This window comes from Lygodium microphyllum, chromosome 2, assembly GCF_053477565.2.
Source record: "Lygodium microphyllum isolate KBCC chromosome 2, Lygodium_microphyllum_v1.1.10, whole genome shotgun sequence".
NCBI lineage: Eukaryota > Viridiplantae > Streptophyta > Polypodiopsida > Schizaeales > Lygodiaceae > Lygodium > Lygodium microphyllum.
In genome coordinates this window covers 42,218,597-42,240,897 of record NC_141136.1, presented here as the reverse complement: position 1 = coordinate 42,240,897, position 22,301 = coordinate 42,218,597, and positions in this window count along the sequence as shown.

Sequence of the window (22,301 nt, the reverse complement as noted above, 5' to 3'; positions counted from 1 at the left end):
CTACAGGATCCTCAAGTGCCTAGGGCCCAATGCCTGTAAACTCCAACTCCTTGAGAACGTAAAGATTCACAATGTATTTCATGTTAGTCTACTAAAGAAATATGTATCCAATCCTAGCCACGTGCTCAGTGATAAACAAGTTATAATGCCAAACCAAGGAGTCCTTGAGCTCTGACCAGATGAAATCTTAGACATTTTATAAAAGAGATTGATGAGTAGAACCCTAAGAGAGTACCTCATCCAATGGAAGGACTATCCATAAGAAGATGCCACATTGATCGACGAGAGTACTCTCAACCAACAATACCCCCAATTCCTTTCAAGTTGAGGACATCTTGATTCCTTAAGGGGGGAAGGATGTAATATTTCCCCCGTGGCCTCATAAGACCCCCCCTTTTAATTGAATGATTTTTTTTAAAACACCCCCTCCTTGTCGGCACTGCTGCTGGAGGAGGGAGGGGGAGCCGTAGTGGCCATTAGCATTGGGAGAAGGCAGGATGACGTGGTGGGGCACTGGAGCTGCAACAACAAATAGACGATGATTTTGATGGGGGGAGGGGAACATGTGTGCCACCTCCAACCCCCCCTACCCCTTCTTTTTCCCTTAGTTAAGGCCGCATGGCAATAGCTACACATGCCATGGAGTGGAGCTAAGGGCCCCTTGTCATAGAGCCTTCCCCCCCCAATCAATACCCATCTCACCTCTATAAAATCCCCCTGCTTTACTGATTTGAGAGAGAGAGAGAGAGAGAGAGAGAGAGAGAGGGAAGGGGAATCTTAGAGTAAGAGAGAAAGGGTGTGAGAGAGAGAGAATAGCCTCAAGGGAGATTTCTTTCTTAGAAGGAGTTTTGAGTATTCTCTCTCCCCATCGTGATTCCCGTGGTCTCTCTATCAACTACCCCCCTCTACGTGGAAAAAGGTTGTGGAAGTCAAGGAAAATTGTAGGAAAATTGGGCACAAAGGGGTGCTCCGAGATAAGTGAAGGCCCGTATTCCAAGCTCCAAAATGGCCCTAAAGCACAAACTCTCCCAAATAACTAGAAAGGCCGCACCCACGGAAGGAGGATCGGGCAAAGATGCCACAACTGACACAAATGGGTAATCAGGTGTAAATGCTAATTCGACACTCCAAAACTAGGTACCGTTACAGTGTCTAGCCCTATGAACGGAACAATAAAGCATAATCATCGTAGAAGAAATCATAATTTTTCATCGCGCAATTTGCATAATTGGAAAGGTAGTTGTAAAGGCTTGAATCAAGTTCACAATGATCATGATTTGCCTCAAATCAATTAGGCATCTATGGGATGTTGCATTACCTAAGCTGAATTATTAGGCACGAATTTTTGCAAAGTGCACCTTAGGTTGGCGATATAAAAAAAATATACCATGTAAGTCGATTGCATCCTATAAACCATTAGAGTGAATTAACTCGCATTTACATTAGGTATGATGAACTCATGTACACTCACACTTAAATACATAGGTCACACTTTATGACTTGCATAAATTCACTAGAAGGAATTTTCATGAATGGGAATCTTGCCTCGTATTATCAACTCAGGAAAGACTTGCATCTAGATTTGTGTAGCATCATGTATAGTTTTGGTTGCACTACATAATAGGGATTCATCTTACAAGATAGATTTAAGATGTGCGTGTGAATTGCTAAACTTAATTGCAAGAGGCGGCTCAGTAAATGAAACCCTATATGATAAGTAAGGCTACAATTTAATTCGGCTCAGTTAGGATTCAATTGTAAATAAGTTAAATTATTGTTATGATCATATGTTGACTTAAGAGTCAAGTAAACACACTCATTGGTCTCCATCCTAACAATTAGCCATGATAAGTCCAAAACTCCCTTGGAGATACCATTTTAAATTATGACACAACTCAAAGCCAATACAAGAAAACTCGAATGTCGTATCCTCACAAAAGAATGACCATTCGCCACATAACATTCGATGCTCGAAACTATTTAAGGATTGCAAAAGGGCTTAGTTTACTCTTGACTAGTGGAAGGGATGAACAAAAGTTTATGTTATGAATTCTTAAGGGTGTGAAACCCTAGGGTAAACTTAGAAACCCTGATAAGGTTCTAAGGAGAAAAATGGTTACCAAATAACCAATTAAATCCTAGATTGAGTTATTTAAGATGTGTGATCCCAAGACAAGAACCCGAGACTAAAAACCAGTAAATTAGGGCAGGTACCATTTGAAAACTATCGGATATAAATCCAATAGTGTAATTACTTGCTCCTATCACATAGGAATGATGTCAAAACCTGAGTATTCTCTATTCCTTAGAAGGTCATGGCAGCTGACACCAAGGTAAGAAAGACCCAAGAAGGGTGAACACTAAGCGTAAAAAATAGGAACTCCACCTTAGCAGATGTCCCAAGCACTCGCCTTCATTATTGTTTGTGCTTGTAAATTTAGGAACATCATTTGTGAAAGGATTTTATGACCCCAAACTCACAAAAGAAATTGGAATAGTGAATCAGGTTAAATTCATGGAGGGCATGCCAAACCACCCCACTTGGCCACCAACCCTATCCAAGGGGATTCTAAATAACCGTGATAGAAATGTGGACCGAACCCGCCATGAGAGGTCTCTCCGTGGATTAGTTTGAATGTAGGAGGACACTTGGATGCTAGGGGGGGATCTGGCTATAAATTCCATGCCTTCGGGTCCTACTCAAACGATCTATGTGACTTGAGATTGATTCTCGAGGCCCTGTTACTAGTGCAAGGGCAGAAACTTGGAGGAAATAAGATGCATCCTCAGGGATTGCGGAAATTGTCCTTTTTGGACAAGATTTGTATCTCAGTTAAGATGCTAATATAAAGTTTACTTCCAAGGAACTTGTCTAAACTGCTTTCCTGTCAATGCCATAAGTTACGCAAATAAACCTTGTTCCCTAAAAGGCTTAATTAAGGAAGTTGATTTTAAATGTCACACATAAATGTGATAATATCTAATTAGAGAACTAAAGAATGCCTATTGAGGGAAGTGGGTGGGAAGAACCCTCGATGGGTCCCCCATCCTATGAAAGGCCCATCCCAAAGGAATGGGAGGCTTCTCACAAGGTCATGTAATCATACGGCCTTTAGATATTGTTAGGTTAGAACTTGATTCATGCAGTTTTAGGGGACCGGAATGGGACTATGCCCTACGGGGAGAGAGGTTGAGCGATGCATCCCTCTCGTTTCCCATTCTCTTTGAATCAAGTGTGGCATGGGTCTACTTTGGCTTGCGTATCTCTGCATAAAGTAGAATATCCAAGTCCTAATGCTAGAATGCTATTAGGAAACCTTGTCCACTAGGAACCTTGATTTCAGGTTGATCCTAGTCGGTTTGGCCGCGAACATTCCGTTGCAAGGCGGGACTCGAGAAACCCTAGGCAACAAACCCCGTAACATTCTATGGGAGTGTTGGGCAGTGTCGTTTAGATTCGTCTCTTGATGGAGTGCTAAAAATGTGCCTAGACAATCATTAGGTGGGCGCATTACATTTTCACCCTCTTTCATTGCAGGTTGCCCACTCTTTTGCTCTCTTCTTCATCTCCCCGCATCTCTCCCTCTTCCTCTGTGTTAAGGTTGTTATTGCCGATTCCTATTCTTTTCACTTTTGAGCCATCACCTCCTTCTCCTTTTCTAGGTGTTCAATCTCTCTCTCCAACCTCTCCTGCTCATCTATCTCAAGGAACACCCTTATTACCAGGTCTTCGACCTCTCAGTGATACTCTTCCTATTCCTACTCTCTTTCTGCTTCTCTTGTAGCAAGCTTATGCATGCCCAGTAGGACTCTCTTTAATTGAGCTTCCAGGTTCTCATGCTGCATTATTAAGAGTTTATATTTGCATTGTAGTCCAACCAGCTCCTGGTTCTCATCTTTGAGCTGTTCTCTCTGGAGTTTTCTCCTTTTCTTCATTAGTAGTGAGCTTTGCTTTTAGCTCGCTAATTTCATTTTGGTACATGGCTATATATCGGGTTTCCTCTAGCTAGAAGGCTGCCGCTTACTCTTTCTCGACTTCCAACTCAACCACCACTACTATTCTCTTTTCCTCCTTGGCTTTCTCCAAACTGAGAAAGTAACTCTGCGACATACTCGTCATAGTTAGTGGGTGGTGTCACAGTTGTGGGAATGGGAGTTGTGGAAGTTCCCACCTTTTGCCTCTTAGGGTCCTGCCTTGACTCGACAACTATTGCTGCTAGTCTTTTTCACCCTACGGTTGGGTTTTCCATGCTCTTAGCTTGAGCCAGTTCCTTGTTAACAAAATACTGCACCCAAGCCATAGGATTATTGGCATCGACCATGGCTGGGGTGCCCTGGGTAGGAGTTTTTGTTGTGGAGGTAGGTACCATGAGGGGTGGAATGGGGTGGATGGGGGCTTTGCCCTTGCCCTCTTGAATTGCGGTTGGCATGCCTTTGGGTACCTGTGTGCTTGAACCCGGGCCTTCATCTCTCCTCGGGCTCAAGGTGTCCATCTCGTCTTGTTCACACCTTGTTGCTCCATTGACCTGCGTTTGGCCAACTCGATGTCTTCCTCTTCCTTCTTCCTCAACTCCTCCTCCTTTTCAATGGCCTTTCTCTTCCTCTCTTCCTCTGCTCTTTTTGACTCTGACTCCAGCCTCTCAAAATCTTCTCTCTCTTTCTTCTTTCTTTCCTTCACATGTTGCTTTGACTCTTTCTTAGCTTTCTACAAATCCGCTTTCTCCTTTTTCTTCCTTTCTTCCTCTTGCTTTTCTTGCATTGTCTTCTTCTTAGACTTCTTTGATTTTCTTTTGCTGGACTAAGCTTCTTGCTCTCCCTCCTCTTCACTAACTATCCTCTCACTTGATTGTTCTCTATCATGATGAGGAGGTGCCCTATTGGGTGTTTCATCTACTCCCTCCTCTCCATCATGTGCCTCCTTTATCGCTTCCTAGATAATAGCAGCTAAGATTCCTCCATACCCAATGAACACGACTTTGGCTAAAGGCTTATTCCTCTCAGCTCCTTTTGATGATGGGGACTCTCCACCCGCTAGTCTTCTTCCAAGGGCTAGAGATTTATCGGATTGGTCAATGGTCTTTTGCACGTAACCATTCCAATCCACCTCATCCAGCGAGAGTGAGCTGCCACACGCTCTCCAACACGGGTATGCTGATCCTGTGCATAAGCGAGTTGTACCTTTGGTTGGAGAAGAGGGAGTGAATCACCTTGGCTTGCAATCTGACTTCCAAGTCGGGGATGTCTTGGATGCTTATGCCATCGTTCATCAAGATGTTCTTCTTTTTCATCCTCAATATGGCATAAACATCTCTCTTCTGCCTCTTTTCCACCTTTGATTCCAATACTCAGTGCCTTCTCTACCAAGGCCTTATTGAACGAGATTTGCGCTTGCTTGGTTCCTTCTCTACTCCCCACAGTTACTGTCTCACATTCCTTGTCAGGGTCATATGTCCTTAAGAATTCCACACACAACTTTTTGATATACTTGGCGATGTTGCACTATTCTACAACCCTCTTGACAGGCTTCTCATCGGCCACCACCTCTTCAATGTTGTGAATGCTCCTAAATTTGAGTTGGTTGTAGGCCCAATTTTCAAGGGAGAGGCCATACTTTGCTCTTTCCTCTTCTGTGAAGGGAATGCAATAGGCTCGGTCTTGCTGTGACATCTTCACCTCCTATCATGAACCATGATTTACCATTAGTGCTTTCCAAAATAGTTACTTTCTAAAAGAAAAGACTTCATGCTTGTTGAATTAAAACGTTTTTAGTACAGAAATAGACTTTCCCTTCAAGCTTTATTCAAAATTTTGCGACATTTTCCTCAATTGCTAGTTAATGTTTTCCTTCCTTTTCTATTCTTAGATGTGGATTGAGATTTTTAAGGCATGTTTTTCATTTTTTTGTTTCCTTATGTGTTTGATTTGATTTTGATTCACCTTACCCCTTTACATCCTTCCTAGGATTGAAGGTTAGAGGGTGTTTAGCGTATGGGCATAGTGTTTTACTTTCACATAAGCCAAGCATAGAAGTTTGGATTATATTCCATTTGAGTGTATTGGTCCATGTCAAAAGGTTGGATGTCTACCTAGGTGATGTAAGTAAGTACATTAAGCAAGAAATCATCGGAGTCTACACGACTAGCAATGTGCAGTTCCTCCTTGGTGATGATGCAGTCTAAGTAGGGGTGTCCTTGAATGTGTTCTTCCATGGGTCAGTCACGAATGCTCATTAAGAAGTCACCGGAGTCTACGTGACTAGCAATGTACAATTCCTCCTTGGTGATGATGCAGTCTACGTAGGGGTGTCACTGAATGTGTTCTTCGATGGGTAGGTCACAAATGGTCATCAATACCATATAAGAGGTTGGAGCGACATAGGTTGGGTCAGTCACACGAATGGTCATCAATACCCTATAAGAGGTTCGAGTGACATAAGTAGGGGTGTCCTTGAATGTGTTCTTCCATGGGTCGGTCATGAATGATCATGAATACCTTATAAGAGGTTGGAGTGCGACATAGGTTGGGTCATACTTCAATGTTTTGATTACGTGTCATTGCTCTATATTTGTCATGATCAGACATCCTTCGAGCTCCCATTGAAGGCGAAGAGTGTACCATTTCCTCAAGAAAGGGGAGTGGTTGTTGGTAAGCTGTTTCAAGTCTTCTATCTCTTGATCATTGGCATGAGCTGTGCGCTTGTCATATGAGGTGATGAGGCATTGTTTCTGTGCTTGTTTGCTGGAAACATCAGTGGCAATTAGCTCCTCAGCTCCCTTGAAAGCCTTGATAAACACAAATTCCGACTCTTCCCAAGAGAAAGGGAGAGTTCTTACTTTTGTAACGTGCTTGCCTATCGATTTTCTAGGCACATTTTTGGCAGTCCATTGAGAGACAAATCTAAGCGACACTACCGAAAACTCCCATGAACACAATATTAGTGAGTTTGGGAATCTCCCAATTCCCATTTTTTGAACACTAAAAAGGCGGCACACGGATAACATGTCCATAAGTTTATCAAAACCATATGATGTAACCTATCATTGGAAAGCGCTTGAAAAATGGAATCTTTTGAGCTGTAGAGTGCTCAATTTGGAATTATAGTATTTAAGTTATGACAAATCCAAATATTTGACCATGTGTCCCAAACTTATGGGAAATTCCCATATTCCCCAATATGATGTTCATGGAATGTTATGGGGTTTGTCACCTAGGTTTTCTCGAGTCCGTCTTGTAACAAAACGTTCGCGACCGAACCCACTGGGATCGACCTGAAATTTGGGTTCCTAATGGTCAAGGTCTCCTGACAACATTCTAGCATCTGCTCCTGGATATCCTACTTTATGCAAAGGTACCCAAGCTGAAGCAGATCAATGCTGCACTTGGTTCAAAGAGAATGGGAAACGAGAGGGATGCGCCACTCAACCTCTCTACCTGTAGGGTATAGTCTCATTTCAATCCCCTAAAATAGCATGAATTGGGGTTCTAATCTAACAATTACTAAGGGTCGGCGGTTGTCAGTAAAACCTTATGAGAAGTCTCCCAGTTATTTGGGACCACTGTGTCATAAGGTGGATCCATTGGGATTTTCGCTGACCCGCTTCCCTCAATAGGCATTCTTTAGTTATTTAATTAGGTCCTACCATATTTATATGTGATATTTAAATTTAGCTTCTTTAATTAAGACTTTTAGGGAACATGGTTCATCCGCGTAATTTATAGCATTGATACAAAAACAGAGCAAGTAGTCCTATTGACAAACAAGTTCCTTAACTTATCTTCAAGTTAATCTTTGTCTCCTACCCATATAGGAGAAATTACATGTCCCTTCTGCCCTGCAGAAGTAGTTAGTCAAAATCACATGGCACTACAATTTCCATCCTTTATCTAGAATAGGATCTTCCAACGCTACAGATGTTGGGGCCATGGAGGTCTTCAACTCCATTTTGGACTTGCAAGGGGTGTCCAGGGCTCCACTTGACTCGCAAGCTGCCTAGGAGTGAAACATTATTCCCATGGTTGGCCTTTTCACCACTCGACCTTCGGCCCATGAATCGAGCAGTGCCCAAAAATCCTTTCAGGGCACAGGGTTTGTTTGCCTAATTTATAGCACAGAGACAAATATAGAGTAAGCAGTCCTTTTGACAAACAAGTTCCTTAAATTATCTTCAAGTTAATCTTTGTCTCCTGCCCATACAGGAGAAATTATATGTCCCTTCTGCTATGCAAAACTAACTGGTCCAAATCACATGGCACCACAATTTCCATCCTTTACCTAGAATAGGATCTTCCAATGCCATAGACATTGGAGACATAGAGGTCTTCAACTCCATTCCGGACTTGGTAAGGGGTGTCCAGAGCTCCATCTAACCCACAAGTTGCCTAGGAGTGAAACATTATTCCCATGGTTGGCCTTTTTACCACTCGACCTTTGACCCATGAATTGAGCAGTGCCCTTTTCGGGTTGATTCATGGTGCGATCATGGAGTTGATCCACCCGTGCAAAGAACCTTTCCCCGCCATGAAATTATATAACTAATCAAGCACTTGGACGATTGTCCACCAAAATTGCAACCAATAATTACTTTGGAAGCGCAACTATTATGGCAAATATTTGATCAACCATCATCAGGACCAATTGCATTTCTTCAAAAGGCGTGTAAATAAGTACTACTTAACACTCCCTTCCTTTGTCTAAGGCGTATGTTAAGTCTCATACAACTATACAAAATGTAAGTTCTATTGGTCACTTACATTGATCGACAATCCAAAATTCTTCCCAAACAAGTATAAAAGTAACAATATTTCCTTTGACTTAGGGTTTCCTAATCCTTGAGCTCTCCACTTGCCTTTGAAGGCTAGAGTTGTATCGAATTTGATTGAAAAAAGTAGTAGTTATCACACAGATCTCAAGGCATCTTAGTTTTATTCCTTATGATCATTGTTTATACTAACTACACACTTCATCAAGATCCTAAACTATCAAACTTGAGCTATTAGTTCACGATGTTAGCAAGAACTTGGGCAAAGACCTAGAGTTTCTAAGATGAATTTCTTTTAGACTAGGTTGCTTACCATGTAATCCATCGAGCGTGCAAGCTACAACATATACCTTCAATGTGGCGAAAACATAACTACTAATTGGCAAGGAGAGGAGACACCACAACACGCCACCTCTTTGGAGAGAGAGAGAGAGAGAGAGAGAGAGAGAGAGAGAGAGAGAGAGAGAGAGAGAGAGAGAGAGAGAGAGAGAGAGAGAGAGAGAGAGAGAGACTTTCAAAAGGTTCCAGAAATTCCTTTCCATAAGAGGGGTTTATACGCACAAGCCCCACAATCACATATAGTCTCTTATTTGGGAGGCCTCAAATTGCGGAATCCCTACTCCCACTTTGCGGAATTTCTCTGCATAGATTGGGTAGTCCAACAAGGTCCTCTACCAAGGACGTGCACAAGTAGGCCATTTTTTGAGACATTGTTTGTACTAACTATGCACATCATCAAGATCCCAAACTATCAAACTTGAGCTATTAGTTCATGATGCTAGCAAGAGCTTGGGCAAAGACCTAGAGTTTCTAAGATGAATTTCTTTTAGACTAGGTTTCTTACCATGAAATCCATTAGGCGTGCAAGCTGCAACATATACCTTCAATGTGGCGAAAACATAACTACTAATTTGCAAGGAGAGGAGACACCACAACATGCTACCTCTTTGATGAGAGAGAGAGAGTTCTGGAAGGCTCTAGAAATTCCCTCCCATAAGAGGGGTTCATACGCACAAGCCCCATGATCGCATATAGTTCCACCCTCCACATCACTTGCTCTAGTTTGGGAGGCCTCTAAATTGTGGAATCTCTGCTCCCACTTCGGGAAATTTCTCTACAAGGATTGGGTAGTCCAGCAAGGTCCTCTACTAAGGACGTGCACAAGTAGGCCATTTTCTGAGACGTTGTTTGTACTAACTACGCACATCATCAAGATCCCAAACTATCAAACTTGAGCTATTAGTTCATGATGTTAGCAAGAGCTTAGGCAGAGACCTAGAGTTTCCAAGATGAATTTATTGTAGACTAGGTTGCTTATCATGCAATCCATTAGGCGTGCAAGCTGCAACATATACCTTCAATGTGGCAAAAAAATAATTACTAATTTGCAAGAAGAAGGTGTTGACAATACTTTGGAACCTTAGATGCTATTATGCTACGTATGAATTTTTTGCATAGCATTTAGATGCAATTTACTTCTCTTGATACATGCACTTTGAAGACTCAGTCTTGCGTATATTTGAGATGAAGTTTATCCCTTTCAATGATTTTATTTGGGTACAAGGATTTTTGTGAATTTCAATGCAGCATATGCATAAATCTATGCAAGGTCATTTATGGTTATGGTGAACCTAATGCGGAAAAAATTATCCTACGATTTCCTATGAGCAAATAACCATTGAAAAATAATTTCAAGCTACTCATTTAAAATGAATTCATGTGCATGCCAAAGCAATATAATCTATGTCTCAATGAATAGAGGAGATGGAAATTAGTACCTAGGTATTTGGAAATGAATTATCCATACCCAATGTTGTATTTGTATTAACTGCAATGCCCTAGCCAGTGGCTCTATTGTTGGATACAGGATTACCATAGGTGCGCGTCACTCTTCATTTTGAAGCCATATTTTCAGCTTATGAATCTCTTGACTAAAATGAAGATTCATACTATCCCCGACCACAGAGTTGATCGATAAATGAAGCATCTCAGAAAATGGCCTAGTTGTGTGTATCCTTGGTAGAGGACCTTGTTGGACTACCCAATCCTTGTAGAGAAATTCCGCAAAGTGGGAGTAGGGATTCTGCAATTTGAGGCCTCCCAAACAAGAGCAAGTGATGGAGGGTGGGACTGTACGCGATTGTGGGGATTGTACGTATGAACCCCTCTTATGGGAGGGAATTTCTGGAACTTTGAAACTCGCACACACACACACACACACACACACTCTCTCTCTCTCTCTCTCTCTCTCTCTCTCTCTCTCTCTCTCTCTCTCTCTCTCTCTCTCTCTCTCTCTCTCTCTCTCTCTCTCTCTCTCTCTCTCTCTCTCTCTCTCTCTCTCTCTCCCGTCAGAGAGGTAGCATGCTATGGCATCTCCTCTCCTTGCGATGGGGGGAGGGGGAAAGATAGTGGTTTTATAGGTGGGGGAGGTGGTATGTGGTGATGTCTCACCCCTGTTCAAAGATGAGAGAGAGAGAGACATGGAAACTCAATCTCCATGAACCTTCAGGTTCTCATAGCTTTCTTCATTATTCCACACTCACTGAGAAGCACGCATTACAATGTAAAGTAACCTAGTCTTAGTGTTGACTAGACTGACTAACTCTAGTCAGGTCACCTACTAACACAAACCTGACTTATTCAATGTAGTCACATGGAGACAGCACACACCTAGCTATCACAAATGTTAGTTACACACCAAGACAAACTGACAGGTGGAGCTTGATTTCTAACACTCCCCCTCAAGCTCAAACCAAAAACTCAAACCATCTGCATCACTCCAAGTAGCTGTCTAAAGTGAATGAACTTATCTTTACCAAGTGATTTGGTAAAGATATCTGCTACCTGGTCTTCAGTCTTCACATGCTCCAAGTCAATCTGATCTCCTAAAACCATTTCCCTGATGAAATGGTAGTGGACCTCAATGTGTTTCGATCTTGCATGATAAACAGGATTGATTGCTAACATGACACTGCTTAAATTGTCACAGTATAGCCTTACTTTGCTATCCAAGTGTATTCCCAAGTCATTCAGCAACTTCTGTAACCACATAGCTTCACAGGCTGCTAAGGCTGCACCACGATACTCCGCTTCCGTACTGGACAGTGCAACTGTAGGTTGTTTCTTACTCTGCCAACAACTGATCATGCTACTACCCAATCCAAATGCATAACCACTGGTTGATCTCCTGTCATATGTGCAACCAGCCCAGTCAGCATCAGTATACCCCATCAACTCAAGGGGTTTCCCATATGTATAAAATAGGCCATGATCTGTGGTACTCTTTACATATCTTAGAATTCTCCTAACTGCATCCAAGTGTGGTTTGCGAGGCTTTTGCATAAACTGACTTATCAGCCCCACTGCATAACTCAAGTCAGGTCTAGTGATTGTAAGATAGATCAAGCTGCCTACCATCTGTTTGTACATGGTAACATTCTCAATCTCTATCCCAACATCAATCTGCAGCTTGACATTCTACTCTAAAGGCGTATCCATAGGCTTGCAATCAGCCATACCATATTTCTATAACATGTCCTGAGCATACTGCTTCTGTAGTAGCCATATGCCTTGAGGTGTAGAGACAACCTCAATCCCCAAAAAATATTTCAGCTCTCCTAGGTCCTTGACCTTAAACTTAGCCTGTAAACATGTCTTTACTTCAGCAATCCCGCTTTCATCATCTCCTGTAATGATTAAGTCATCAACATAGACCACTAGAAATACATAGCCACGATCTGTCTTCTTCACAAACAAACTATGATCAGCATCACCCAATCGGAAACCATGTTGCTGCAAATAACTGCTGATGCGAGCATTCCATGCTCTGGGTGCCTGTTTCAGCCCATATAATGCCTTTTTCAGCCGGCATACATGTGTTGGAAATTCTGGATGCACATAGCCTTCAGGCTGTTCCATGTAAACTTCTTCCTGTAACTCTCCATTCAGAAAGGCATTCTTTACGTCCATCTGCCATAGTTTCCAGCCTCTAGCCGCTGCCAAAGCAGTCACAGTTCTAATTGTAGCCATCTTTGCTACAGGGCTGAAAGTCTCCTCATAATCAAGACCATACTGTTGCGCATATCCTTTTGCAACCAGCCTGGCCTTGTATCTTTCCAATGATCCATCTGATTTACATTTTACCTTATACACCCACTTGCAACCAATAGGTGTTTTGCCCTCAGGCAACTGTACCAAATCCCATGTGCCATTTTCAGCCAAAGCTGAATATTCCTCATCCATAACAGCACGCCAATCCTCATCTGTGAGTTCCTTTGGTTATTGAATACAAACCTCAATTTATGGTCACTCGGTGCATGTGTCGTTTCTCGTGCACTTGTGCCCAATCAGGCTTTCAGCTTTCTTAAGTGTACTTCAAGTGGGGAGATTCAATGTGAGTGCAACAAGCAATTCCTCAGCATCTTACACACTCTCGCTTGTTTCGGGCCTGATAGACTTGTAGATCCATTTTCTAGCCGTTTTGTCAGGGTTTAGGGTTTCCTCGTATGTCGCCTTGTTCGTTTTAATCAATCATGTTTTACAGCTCAGCGGTTCGCGTCTAAGTCCTTGGATCTTGCAACTGCCCACTTCTAGCTGCCAAGCGGCTACGCACTACAATTTCTCTTATTACTTGTGCCAGAATCAAGTTCTGAGCGCCCAAAGGGTTTCGACAGTCTGCGCTGTTACGTATTTGCAAGGTCAGGTCAAATTTCTGAAAAATTTGATAAAAAGTTGCACTCGGACCAACTGGTCCGAATTGCAAGGTCCGAGTAGATCACTCGGACAGGCCGAATGGCACAGGACCGAGGGCTGAATTTCGGGGATAGACTCGGACAGTTTCGATTCGGACAGGCAGAATGGCAAACTCGCATAAGGTGATTCGGACGAGCCGAACGGCACTTGGGCCGAGGGCCGAATTTGAGACTCGGCGGCCGAGGCCGGATGTGCCACGTGGCAAAAAGTTTTGATTCGGACGGCCGAATGGGTTGACTCGGACAGTTGCCTAGGTCCGAGGGCTTTGGCCAAACGGGCCGAGGGCCAATTATGGGACTCGACCTAGGAAAGGCCACTCGGACGGACCGAATGCGGCGCGCGTGACCCGTGCGAATGCAATTTTTTGTTGATTCACCAAATGTAGGCCGACGCCATGGCCATGCACTTCCAGATCTTGTCTAGGGAAGTAGAGGGAGAGATTCGTATACCTGAACGGGCCGGTAAGTGCGTCAATGATGCGATCGAATCGATACGGACTGGAGCTCTCTCTCTCTCTCTCTCTCTCTCTCTCTCTCTCTCTCTCTCTCTCTCTCTCTCTCTCTCTCTCTCTCTCTCTCTCTCTCTCTCTCTCTCTCTCTCTCTCTTTGAAATGGCACAAATGAGCTCTCCCTTGGCCTGCTGGCTCTTATATGCCTTCCCAAGTGTGGTATTGATGCCCCCAATCGCTCACTTGCCGATCTTAGGCATCACTAGCGAGCATTTTACCCATTTTGCACAATTTTTGCCATGTTTTGAAACAGTAAACCCTACCCTTCTCCGATTCAATTTCCTAACTCTAACCTATGCTAAATGCAACAAAAATCGAAAGCAAAAAACTGAACTAATTTCTCCATGTTTTCCAATCATCAAACAACCAAAATATCCCAAAATACTTACCTGTTTTGAAGATCAAAAACACCCAAACTTCCTACCTATCTCAAGCTCCGTTTCGGGGATGAATCCCCTACTTCAATGCTCGATATGAGGCGCGCAAGTGCTCGAGCTTGAATCCGTTAGTCCCGGCAACGGAACCAAAATGTGGGAGCTTTCGCTCGACTGCCAAGACCCACGGACCGCTTATTGTTTCAAGCATTCCAAGCGAGCTCTAATGGCTATCTCTCACCTAGCTGACGTGCCGTCGATCCTACGAGTGTAGTGAGCTTACCTTGATGCTTGATCAAGTACCCTCCTCTCTCTTGCACTCCGGTCGCTCCACGATTCTTGATGCTAGCTCAAGCATCCTCAAGCCTCCTCCATCTCCAAGCTCCATCCTCCATAGCCACGCGCGCAAAAGAAGAGAAGAGAAGAGAAGAGAAGAAGAGAAGAGGAGATGGTGAAGAGCTTCACCCTCTTGATCCCTCACTCCCACACACACTCACTCCCTCACACTCTCACACTCCCTCTCTCAAGAGCACACACAAGCAAGAAGGAGAGAAGAAGAGAGGAAGAAAAAGACTCTTTTTGCCACACACCAAAGAATGAGCTTCTCATTCACTTTTTAACTTTTTATACAAAACCCTAAATCCCTTTTGGGCGGTCATTCCCTTTTTCCCTAGGCCCTTTTTCCCTTTTCCCACCACTCTAATTTCATCCTATTCCCAACTAATGCGTACAATTTGCACAGGAGCGAGCCTAGCGCTCTTTTACAAGGATTGGGGAGAGCTTCCATATTTAATGGTGCACCTTTTACTCTTTTGTTGTCTCGAGGCGACACTGAGACTTTCTGAGGGTCGCGCCTGAATATTTAAATTTTTCAGGGTCTGGTTACCGGTCAATGTGCCTTTTTCTGCTTTTATCCTGTGCCTTTTTTGCTATTTCCTTTTTTTCTGTTTTCCGTTCCTCTGTGCTGCGGGAAACACGGTAACAGTCGCACATGTACACTCTCACACACACATCCATATAAACACAGAGAGAGAGAGAGAGAGAGAGAGAGAGAGAGAGAGAGAGAGAGAGAGAGAGAGAGTGTGTGTGTGTGTGTGTGTGTGTGTGTGTGTGTGTGTGTGTGTGTGTGTGTGTGTGTGTGTGTGTGTGTGTGTGTGCAATAGACATTAAACCATGAAAGTAGTCATTGTGAAATAAAAGGGAGAGAACGACATACTTGAATTTACACAACAAAAGCAATTCACAAAAAGGTTTGAATTGTAGAGAGAGAGAGAGAGAGAGAGAGAGAGAGTGTGTGTGTGTGTGTGTGTGTGTGTGTGTGCATTAGACATTAAACCATGAAAGTAGTGATTGTGAAATAAAAGGGAGAATACATACTTAAACTTACACAACAAAAGTGATTCACAAAGTTTAAATTGGCAAGAGAGAGAGAGAGAGAGAGAGAGAGAGAGAGAGAGAGTGTGTGTGTGTGTGTGTGTGTGTGGAGAGAGAGAGAGAGAGAGAGATGGAGGGGCTTTTGACATAAATGTTTAAAATCATAGATTTATCCAAATACATTAGCTTAAAAATAAATGTTTGCACAAAACATATATTATTAAACACAATACAATGTTTTCAAATTTATTATAATGTTGATGTGTTATTACAACAAACCAATGAATACTTAATAAATTGTATATTAATATATCCATCAATGAAATTATTGCACTATTATATTATCAACTCCAAATTGAAAATGCTCCCAAACATGAAGATAAATATATAACTCTTGCTTTCCACAAAAAAAAAAGGTGGGGGGTGGGGGGGATTGCTCTCAACACATATACAAATGATGCAACAAATATATGCAACTCTACTTGAAGAACCAATGTTAGACTCTACTCTCTCAACAAAGTCATATTCCAATCAAGCTTTTATGCAACACATTGCATATGATATCTAAAGGCTCTCCATGATGAATGACCTTTTTCACCTTATGACCTCTACATATGTGCATGTGCGTGGGCAAGTGCACGCACGCACTCGCGCGCACGTAACTCAAGAGTCCCACAACAATTCTATTTATGATAATAAAATAATTTTGCTAGTCTATATCATAATAATAATTTGATAATTATTGGGGTGAGTGGGGGGTGGGGCGACAAAAGTGTGAGGTGGTGGGGAGTGTGGCCTACATGGCGGGCCATGCATTGAATGGCCAGCCACATGGTAGGCCACAATCCCTAGTTCCTCATTATGCCTCTTTCCCCCCATCATGAAATGAACAATCTCGTACCCTTCCCTTTTCCTCTCTTGCCCCATGGCCGCCTTCTCATTTTCCTCACTGAATACACTTGCAAGCACATAGAAGTGCATCGATGGCAAATTATCTATAATGTCTTTTCCTCGTGTTGATCTTGCTCCTCCATTAGGCTACCCATGGAGCTACCATATGCCCATGGTAAGCCATAGGTCAAGTAGGTACCTTGGTGGATCAGGTCAATTTGATCATAGTGTCTGTGAGCTTCTTTGCATGCCTTCTTTTATCATCCGCTACCATCCCATTATTACCATGCACATCAACCTCTAATCCCACCATCCTACGATTCTTTCTCTTCTTCTTCTTCTTCTTCTCGACCTCTCTTCCTACAATTTTTGCTACCTAAATGGCCTCCCGTCACACCTATTGTCAAATTCCACACATCCATTCATGTTATCCAAGGAAAACAACGAGGAAGATACATGATGAAGCAAAGTGCTGCAATAGATTATTGGGGTGGATGGTTTCATGATCATGTCATTTCTTTCAAGCTTTGTAACCAACTCTGTGGGCTTTCTCAAACATGCCTTCTCCATTACAGAAAGAGCTTTCGATTGAGGTGGACAAACTATCTTCGACCAAATATAAAGCGAGGGGAGTTCTCTGTTTAGTGAAGAGCAAGCCATTACACAGCTTCATGCTCTGCTAGGTAACCGATGAGCTCAGACAACCCATGGTGATCGTGACCAAGACGAAAGAAGGGTTCAACATGTTTGTGGTATAACTATCCGACTGATTGTGTGTCGAGGTCAACTATAGCCTCTTCAATGCCTCATCCCTTCTGTTGTTCTCCTCTGTCCTACAAGGAGAAGAGCCCCTATGTCCAAGCCTACATTGTCTTCCCCCAGAAGAGTTATCACAACCTTTGTTTCGCGCCCTACCTTATACATAAGCATATGTTTATGCATGTTGTGTGTGTGTGTGTGTGTGTGTGTGTGTGTGTGTGTGTGTGTGTGTGTGTGTGTGTGTGTGTGTGTGTGTGTGTGTGTGTGTGTGTGTGTGTGTGTGTGTGTGTGTCACGAGGACGTGAAAATTTGATGCTTTGCTTATGTTTAATTGACATTTGATTAAAGAATTAATCAAATGTGCAATTAAAAGATGCACATGTGTTGCACATGTGAGGTGCAAGCTACTTTTTCACAGTTGAAGGCCGAAGGACCTTGTGAAAAAGATGGGTGTCAAAGGCAAAAGTTGTAACAAGTTACATTGTTAGATTCTAGGTGAATTTTGGTGTCAGTTCGCCCCTAGGACCATTAATTGGCCATTAAGTGTCAATGGTGACACTAGGGACTAGGCATTAATTAATGGATTAATGCTTGTCCAAGGGAAAGAGGTGTTGGACTATTGCTACCAGCTTTTGGGGCTGTTTCCCAGTCATTGGAGACCATTTTGGTGATGGAGATTGCATATTATTGACCTTGGGAAGCTGGCAATTGTTGCCGATGCACTTTCTCCTGAAGATCACAATCTCTGATGCTCCTATTGTTGTTGGTGCATTCGTTTGGGGCTGGTACAACAGGGCAGCAGAGCTAATTTTGATCACTTCTTCGCGACAAATCTCAAAATTTCCTCTCTCTATAGCATTCTCTCATCTCCTTCAGCCTATGCTCAGTCATTCTCGGCAATTCTTAGCCATTTGGAGGAAATCTCAGCCATTTTTGGTGGGCTAATCTGTAATTTTTGCAGTAAACCCTAATTTACAACAGAAATTAGGGTTTAGCAGCCACCTTGGGATCCGTACCAAAGATTGAAGGCTCAAGGGGATGAAATCAGTGTGGCTGATAATTGAAGATTATTAGGGGATTTCAAGAGCCAGCCCATCCCGAATTGATTTGGGGCAGCATTTGGCCAACCAAGGGTCAAATTAAAGAAGAAGTCATGGGTGAATCAAGGGGCAAATGACCCAAAAGGCTTGCTGGTCATTTATGACAGCAAGAGCAATTGGTTAGCAGGAGGATATTGAAGAATCTCAAGTTGTACTCCTTCCAATTGAATGAAAGCTAAAGAAATACTGCAAGGGGCGCCAATTTTGGGGCCAACGGGGTGTCTACTGTCCAAGAATGTATGGTAAAGTGTGTGTTTCATTTTATGTGAATTTAATTATTGCTGTTATTAACTCTTAAATGTTATCACCACCCATTCCAAGAGCAATTGGTTTCATGGTTCCATTGCCGGGATACATCAAATCTCTAGATTTGGTGGGTCCGAGGCACCTGATTTGCAAGCCAACGCTTTGTGCTAGTGTTGATCTTTGTGCTTAGCTAAGAAATTATAGCAAGATGTCTTCATATAATGCGATACAATCAAGCAGTAATGATGCCTCTCATGATGCACATTCACATGGGGAAGAAGGAAATGCAATGCATGATCTTGGACAAGGCACGAATCATGGACAACATGCTGAAAAATGTGGTTGAAGGCCAAGATGTTGGACCCTCAAGGCAGAAAGAGGATGATGATCAACAAGGGAAAATGGAATTCGATGATGCATTCAAGAATCGAATGAGGGCAGCAGCCAATATCTTTGCTGAATTGGCAAAAGATCCTCAGTTTACTCAGTTTTTGAACACTCCTACAAAGGACAAGGGCAAGAAGAGAAAATCCTCTTCTAGAACTTCGGGACAGCAAGATGCACCGAAGAATAAGCCAAAGCCTTCTCAAGATGCTCATGGTGAAAAGCCGTTGGTGCATTGGGCAAGAAATGCAAATGCAAGTTCATGATGTAAATGCTAATCCTATGGTTTTTGGACAACAAGGTTTGCATGAGAATTTGGGGTAGCCAGCTTACTTTGGTGGTAGCACAATTTTTCATGCTATGGTGGGTGAGCAACCAAATGTGGGAATGTATGGCATACCTCCCCATAATTTTCAGCAACCAATGCATGGCTTGTATAACCCAACGTACTCGGGTATGGCTCATGGAATGCATAATCCGATGTATGGCGGCATCAGTATGATGCCTGGTGTGCAAAATCACGCATATGGACAAGCATCGGTACCCCGTCATGCTTTTGGGGCTCAAGGAATAACTGTGGTCATGCAAATGCTCCGTTTAATGCTGTCTATCATGGAAATCGCCTCTATACTAGCGGATACACTATGCCTTTCATGTGAACTTGTTGAGGCCTTTTTATGCTAATGTGCCTAAGGATGTATTTGATGAAATTCAATCCAATGTAAAGGAGCTGAATGAGATATTGGTATCCAAGCAGATTTTGGCACATAAAGAGAAAAGGTCAAAGGTAAAGCTTCCATAAGCTATTGGGTGAAGTTTCACAACTGGTCACCAATGGATGCTAAATGGATGGAAGAGGATGACTTGGCAAACCATCCTCAATTGTTGCAGCTTTACCTTGATGCCTTTCAGTTAGAGCCGACTTCGGACTCTTTCAAGTTCAGCAGGGCAAGGGTCCAAAGTACCACCTACTACTCAAGGGGGAGGTAGCACTTCCACTTCTCCAAGAATGGACAGCTCTCGTGTATAGTGAATCTCGGATGTATTTAATATGCACCCAAGGTATTGTGCTGACAGTATGTCTGCCATGAGGTCACTATTCAGTATACTAGTCACTGTGGTATGTATGCAGATGGGTATGGTTTTCACTGCAGCTCTGAAACTGTACATTTGCATCAAGTTATGATCATGAGACTGATTACCGAGTGCTAGTTTTCCACGTATGATCATTAGTTTCAGTGGTATTCAACTGGTTCTATGGACAGCAGCATGTGTACTGAATGCCATTGACAATTCAGCCATGGTTTCGGCTCGGTTTATGCTTTACTATGGTTGTGTAGTCGGCACTGTTGAGAAACAAGAGTTTGGGATGCATGCGATGAGTTTCTGGTGATAATTTTGGACTATTGTTGAGCTTTATGCTATATTTATGATGGCTAGAAATTTTCAGCAAATGGTGCGCATATGAGATAGTCAGCCAACAGTGGCCAATGTTGTGTTGACCATGATGTCTTGTGAAAATTCTAGTGCAATATTGTTTGCTTTAACACATTATAGTGCAATCGAGGACGATTGCAAGGATTTCAAGGGGGTGGTCTGTCACAAGGATGTGAAAATTGTATCCTTTGCTTATGTTTAATTGACATTTGATTAAAGGATTAATCAAATGTGCAATTAAAATATGCACGTGTATTGCACATATGAGGTGCAAGCTACTTTTTCACAGTTGAAGGCCGAAGGACCTTGTGAAAAATATGGGTGTCAAAGGCAAAAGTTGTAACAAGTTACACTTGTTAGATTCTAGATGAATTTTGGTGTCAGTTCACCCCTAGGACCATTAATTGGCCATTAAGTGTCAATGGTGACACTAGGAACTAGGCATTAATTAATGCATGCTTGTCCAAAGGTCAATTAATACATGGGACCACCCGGGTTGCAAATGGCCTAGCCAATTAATTTTTGGAAGGGCAAGGCCAATTTTTTGGGCATGGATTAAGGGTTGAATTAATTTTCAGAATTAATTAATTTTGAAAATTAATTAAATGGTTGAAAATTGTTAAAAATGGATTATGAAAACTGCCACTTGGCAAAACTTTCCTATGCAAGTGGGGGAAAGGCTAAATAGGGCTGAAGGGAGAGGAAAATCTCGTTTTTTTCATTTTGAAGCTGTTGGAAAGAGGTGTTTGACTCTTGCTGCCAACTTTTGGGGCCGTTTCCCAATCATTGGAGACCATTTTGGTGATGGAGATTGCATGTTCTTGGCCTTGGGAAGCTGGTAATTGCTGCTGATGCACTTTCTCCTGAAGATCACAGTCTCTGATGCTCCTATTGTTATTGGTGCATCCGTTTGGGGCTGGTACAGCAAGGCAGCAGCTGATTTTGATCAATTCTTCACGATAAATCTCAGAATTTCCTCTCTATAGCATTCTCTCATCTCCTTCAGCCTATGCTCAGTCATTCTCAGCAATTCTTAGCCATTTGGAGGATATCTCAGTCATTTTTGGTGGGTTGATCTATAATTTCTGCAGTAAACCCTAATTTACAGCAAAAATTAGGGTAGCAACCACCTTGGGATCCCTGCCAGAGATTGAAGGCTTAAGGGACTGAAATCAGCGATTGATAATTGAAGATTATCAGGCGATTTCAAGAGCCAGCCCATCCCGAATTGATTTGGAACAACATTTGGCTAGCCAAGGGTCAAATTGGAAAAGAAATCGTGGGTGAATCAAGGGGCAAATGACCCAAAAGGCTTACTGGTCATTTATGACAGCAAGAGCAATTGGTTAGTAGGAGGAGATTGAAGAATCTCAAGTTGCACTCCTTCCAATTGAATGAAAGCTAAAGAAATACTACAAGGGGCGCCAATTTTGGGACTAACAGGATATCTACTGTCCAAGAATGTTATGGTAAAGTGTGTATTTCATTTATGTGCTTTTATTTATTGTTGTAATTAACTCTTAAATCAGGTTATCACCACCCATTCCAAAAAGGAAGGCTGGTGTGTGTGTGTGCGTGCGTGCGTGCGCGCGCGCATGCGCTCACATGCCTCACCCATGCTCCAACTAAGTGTTTTAGGTCTACATTTTGTGCTAATAGCTGTGTTTTCCGTCTTATGTTGTAGGTAAGACAATGCAAGGTGAATTGCATGCCTTAA